Source organism: Microcaecilia unicolor, chromosome 8 (genome assembly GCF_901765095.1).
Source record: "Microcaecilia unicolor chromosome 8, aMicUni1.1, whole genome shotgun sequence".
Lineage (NCBI taxonomy): Eukaryota > Metazoa > Chordata > Amphibia > Gymnophiona > Siphonopidae > Microcaecilia > Microcaecilia unicolor.
Window position 1 is genome coordinate 84247078 of NC_044038.1, and position 6525 is coordinate 84253602.

A 6525-nucleotide genomic window follows, 5' to 3' on the forward strand; every position below is an offset into this window, starting at 1 on the left:
GCCATTTTCAAAACAGAAAAATGTCTATGTTCGCTACTGGATTTTCAGACGTTTTCTGCAAAATGTTCAAAGTCGGATGTAGACATATTGAAAATGCCGCTCATTATATATTACATATAAAGTGATATTATATGCTCATTATATATTACATATAAAGTGATATTATATTTGGAGGCTTTTTCAAAGCATATAAACATACAAAGGTACATAGGTTGATGTTACTTTGTATGTCTAAGTGCTTTTAAAATGAGCCTCTATATATTATGTATTAGTGATAAGTGATTTTATATATTATATGTAAAGTGATACTATATAGAAAGTGAAATTAAATGTAATATCAGATTTTATCTGGTGGAGGTTTTTCAGGTTAATGATAGAAGTTTGGCGGCAGCAGTGTGAGTCCAAATTGTTGAAACGGACATATGAGGTGCTCAGCCCTGGCCAGCTGAGATCTCTTCCTCCACCAGTTTTTCTTTATTTCTACAGTGAGTACACATTGCCTGTAGTTTTGTGGATATTCTCATAATGTATACTCTATATAGTATGAGATTTTTCTTGGTATACATCTTAGTAGTGTTCTTTTATTCTTACATTTCTCTGTCCATGATGTGAGTTACAGTTTGAAATGTTTTGGTTTTTTGTAATACTTACTTTGAATTTCCTTCTTTTAAATGTCTAATTAAAAAAAAAAAAAAAAAAACTTTTCTGATCCATTTTATATACGTTTGTTTAATTTCATGTTTTTCTAATCTCTATTTTCATATTCCATTTTTAAAATACTCCCTTCTTGACTCTTATGTTGTGCCATCTACCTTTTTTCTCTGTCCTTCATATACACTTTTCTTGCTTTCCTTTTTCCTTAACCACAACCCCACCCCACCCCCCCCCATCCTCATCTCCCACAAGCCTGTGGTGCTGTGGTAGCCCTGGGGTCAGCTGCAAGAAGCAGCAAGACAAGTAGAACACCAACGAGAGGCAGGAGCTTGGGTAATGGTTTATCAGTTACACAGTATGATATCAAGATCCTTTCTGCTAGAGAGGAGCAGAGCTCTGATTACATAGAGCAAAATAATTACATGCTTTTCAGTCCAACTATGGGCTTACATCTACACTTGGGATATGCACGTAAGTGTTTACAATGTTAGCATATACAGGCATATGTGCACTCGTACACATGTATATGCCAATTTTTTGTCTAAATGCTATTCTGTAAATACATACATGTGTTTCTTGCATAGTGTATTAATTGCAAGGTATGTTGTATTCATGAGTGGAGCATGTGAGCGCTCAGATTCCATTATACAATAATAGTGTAAACCAGTATCAGTGTGCCTTACAGTTCAGTTAAGTCAGCCATAGACCTGATGTAAGTGCAGTTGTGTAAATGGAGCAGGGATTCATGGAATTGACGGTATTCTGTAAGGTACATGTTAGGTGGGAGCCCTGCCCATGTTTACCATTTATTTAAATTTGCTATTCCACCTGGCAATCAATGGTTTATAAAGCATAAGAAAACAGTTAAAATACAGAAAGGAATGCCAAAAGGATATAGGTCAGTCCTAAACCGTGCATACAAGAAAGATCTAGCTGTTGAACAGCTATCATACAGATGCCCAGAATCAAGTCTCCCCTATGTATCGGCCACCCCAAATGCCTGTACAAACATGTTTTCAACAGTTTTTTAAACTTCTTCAAAGACTCCTTTGCACAAATTTTGTACGAGAACTGATTCCACAAGAAGGGTGCCAACCAAAAGAAATTGCCCTGATGGGTAAACTCCCAATATGTCATAGTGAGTAAGGAAAGAACCATCCTGCGGTGGGATACTAATGTCAATCCTCTAGCTGGAACATATGGACTAATTAATGAACCCCCTATGCACTAACAACTTAAACCTAGCCCGATTAATATGTAGGCAGTGGAGTGGAGGAGTAGCCTAGTGGTTAGTGCAGAGGGCTGAGAACCTGGGGAACTGGGTCCAGTTCCCACTGCAGCTCCTTGTGACCCTGGGTAAGTTACTTAACCCTGCATTGCCCCAGGTACAATACTTAGATTGTGAGCCTACTAGGGACAGAGAAAGCACCTGCATATAATAATTGTAAAGTTCTCTGACTGTACCACAGAAAGGTAGCGTATGAAATCCAATTAGCCTTACCCAGCCTCTGAAAGCGCGTAAAAAGTGGTTGACATGATTGTATCTGTGGGAATCACTCAGTAGTTGGATAACTGCATTTTGCAATGTCTGCAGCTTTTTCAAACCAGCTACCAATATGCCCACATAAAGCACATTTCCATAATCTAGACGAGATATCAATAATGTGTGGAGTAATATATATAGGCTAACCTCATCAAGAAAAAGTGTAAAAGCATGTAGCCAGTACAACATGCAGAAACCAGTCTTCCCCACATTGGAGACCTGAGCCTTCAAATGGAGACGGCAATTGACCACAATGGCCATTAACACACATGGAGGCATATTTTCAAACTCATGTAATTTTGTAAGTCTAAGTGCTTTGAAGATAAGCCCCTATTATCCTGCTTATAATCAAAAGAGAAAAATGCCTATATTGCGACCCAAACCGGGAGATGGGCATCTTTCTCCTGTGGGCTCCCAAATCGGTATAATCGAAAGCCGATTTTGGGCGTTTCCAACTGCAATCCGTCGCAGAAACGGGTAAAGTTGACGGGGGCGTGTCGGAGGCGTGGTTATCGGCCGAGGAGAGATGGGCGTCTTTAGCTGATAATCGAAAAAAGGCGTTTTTACCGCGATTTTGGGTCACTTTTTGTGGACCCTTTATTATCACGAACAAGTCCCAAAAAAGTGCCCCAACTGACCACTGGAGGGAATCGGGGATGACCTCCCCGGACTCCCCCAGTGGTCACTAACCCCCTTCCCACCAAAAAAACCCCACTTTAAAAACTTTTTTTCCAGCCTGTATGCCAGCCTCAAATGCCGTACCCACCTCCATGACAGCAGAATGTGTTCTATCCTCTGACAGCCTTTCCCTGGTTCTGATGTGGCTCTCGGGTAAGTGTACGTACTTGGCACTACTAACTCTCTCTTTAAGAGCCCTTCAACTGTAACTACTCCCCTAACAAGGCTCATATATGGTTTTAACCTCCACCTTAACCATATATTATATAGAAATCATTCATATGTTTTTTATGTTTTTTATCGCCTCAGCAGTGCACATGACCAACTTCACTCTTTTATTGGACATTCAATAGCACCCAAATCCTCACTGGCGATATTTTATTACACTGTTTCTTCATTTACTTATTTAACTGTTCATTTTACTTTTTAATCTCTAAGTTACTTATAAGCAATACTTAACTTGCACTGAACGGTCAGACCAGGGGTTCAACAATGCCCGACATGCATGTTTCGCCCTAAAAGGCTGTGTCAAGGGCTCCCCTAAAAATACATAAATATAAGTGCATTAAAACATCATCTTTAAGGAGGCAGCACAGGTCCCGTATTTTACAAATGCCCAGCTGTCTCCCCATACTATACTCCATATTTTATTCTAAACCATACTTCCAACCTACCCTTAGCCGTTCTTAGTACCAGCCTCGCAATGTTTTCTTTCTGGATTTCCTCCTGCTAAGATGGCGAGGGCTTCCTACTCTGTCCTTTTAGCTTCTCCAAGTTCTCCTTCTCCTATTGATGTCTCCACCCCCTGAGTCTGATGGACCAATCACAATTCCCCACTACATTAAGGTAGCTCCTTATATTAAGGTAGCCCATTCTAACTCAGCATTAAGTCCCTGTGGGGTCACTGTTTTCAAGAAATATATATACCATTGCTCTCTGTAATTCAAAAGTTTTTTCACCGATCCTCCCTCCCTGCCCACATGCACATGTTCCAATACTCGCCATTGCATATCTTCTATTCTATGTCCTTTCTCAAGCCAATGTTCAACATGGATCACACAATCTCCATTCAAAGAGATCATTTTGTATTGGTGGAGATATATAGATGATATCTTCATGATTTGGGCAGGCTCAACAGCAGATCTTCAGAGATTTTTGAATTGGCTCCATAGCTGCAATCAAGATATTCAATTCACCGAGCAACATTCGTCTAAATGCATCCACTATTTAGTTGTGGAAGTTAACAACACCATTGATGGTTTCGTCACGAAAGTATTTAAAAAGACCACGGATAGAAATACCTTCCTACATAATTCCAGCTGCCATCCCTCACATCTCAAAAACAGTCTCCCTTTCTCACAGATGCTGAGGTTGAGACGCATCTGCACCGTCTTTGCCACTTTTAAAAATCAAGCTCATGATTTGATGGCAAACCTCTTGGACAGAGGTTATTCGAAGTCTGTCCTAAAGCATGCGTACCGGAGAGCAAAATATAATGACAGGCAGCTATTGCTGTCCAAGTCCATGAAACACAAAGCTGAAGACAACACATTTACAATGGTCATGCAATGAACATAGCCCTTTTCTTGCCAACATGATCAAGAATAGATGGGACATTATGAGATCCACACATACATTTGAAAATACCAATCTTCGCATAGCGTTTGCTAGGACCAATAACATCAAAGAAACGATCAGTCCAGCTGATATTAAATCCCACATTAACAAACCAAAAATATTAGGACACTTTAAATGTGGCCATTGTCAAATTTGCAATATCACCAAACAAATTAAACAATTTGTAAATCCTCAAACCAACATAGTATACAAGCTAGCGCATTTTTCTAATTGCTCTTCTGATCATGTAATATATTCTCTAAGCTGCCCCTGCAATAAAACATACATCGGGATGACAACGAGACCCTTGAAAGTTAGGATCCTAGAGCATAGATCAAACATTCGGAGGTCTGCAACAAAAGAACCTATAGTGGAACACTGTGTTACTCAGAAGCACAAATTTGAAGACCTGCAATGTTCTGTCATTGATTGGATAGCGCCGTCCAACAGGGGCGGCGATCGCAAACTCAAACTAGCAAGGAGGGAAGCCAGGTGGATCTTTGAATTGGATACTTTAGCACCCAATGGGCTGAACAGCTCCATTGATTGGTTCAATTTTTACTGATGCTTATCACGTCATTTTCACGCAAGTACATCTATCAGCTGTTTGTACGTGAAAGCTGAGGCGCCATTTTTAAATTTATGCCTCCAGCTCAAGTACGTCTCTCCGTGGGGTGACTTCCTGAAGGTGTGTTTACCAAAAGATTTCTCGCACATTTACAGGCACCTAATATACATTTTGTCTGTTTCAGATTCTCAACACTACAAGAGAGCACTCCGTTCCTGATGAAGCCATGTTTCTAGGTGAAACGGTGGTCCCCGTCGAACGGATATAGAAGAGTGCCCGATATAAACCATAAGCTAAGTGCTACTCACTATTCTGTGTGTTGTTGAATATAAAGCACATAAATAATACTGCTAAAATTGTGTGCAGAACCTTGAGACTTAAAAAGTAGCCCGGGTTAGTGGAGTTTTTTTGCCCAATGATAGAACCGCTGCGTGAGTTATGTCATAAAACTTTGTATAACCACGCACTAAAACACCAGTATTATACCAGTGGTTTCTGAGGGCTTTTCTCCATCTTACCCAATGAGTATTGCGACCAACAGTTAATTCTGGCTGGAGCTGTTTATTTGGTATTAGGTTACATATTTTGCCCCAGCCACGCTGCATTTGTTCTGTGCAGTTATCCGTTTGTGATAAATTACCCAAAGTCCCATCTCCAGCCAGCCCAGTCTCTGGAATTCATAGGAGCTCTGCTGAATACTCAGACGGCTCAGGCCTTCCTTCCTGAAGCGAGGGCCAACAACCTCCTGTCCCTGGCTTCACAGACCAGAGCGTCTCAGCAGATCACAGCTCAGCAGATGTTGAGACTTCTGGGTCATATGGCCTCCACAGTTCATGTGACTCCCATGGCTCGTCTTCACATGAGATCTGCTCAATGGACCCTAGCTTCCCAGTGGTTTCAAGCCACCGGGAATCTAGAAGATGTCATCCGCCTCTCCACCAGTTGCCGCACTTCACTGCACTGGTGGACCATTCGGACCAATTTGACCCTGGGACGTCCATTCCAAATTCCACAGCCCACGAAAGTGCTGACGACGGATGCATCTCGCCTGGGGTGGGGAGCTCATGTCGATGGACTTCACACCCAGGGACTGTGGTCCCTCCAGGAAAAAGATCTTCAGATCAACCTCCTGGAGCTCCAAGCGATCTGGAACGCACTGAAGGCTTTCAGAGATCGGCTGTCCTGTCAAATTATCCAAATTCGGACAGACAATCAGGTTGCAATGTATTACATCAACAAGCAGGGGGGCACCGGATCTCGCCCCCTGTGTCAGGAAGCCGTTGGGATGTGGCGTTGGGCTTGCCAGTTCGGCATGCTCCTCCAAGCCACATACCTGGCAGGCGTAAACAACAGTCTGGCCGACAGACTGAGCAGAGTCATGCAACCGCACGAGTGGTCGCTCCATTCCAGAGTGGTACGCAAGATCTTCCGAGAGTGGGGCACCCCCTCGGTGGACCTTTTCGCC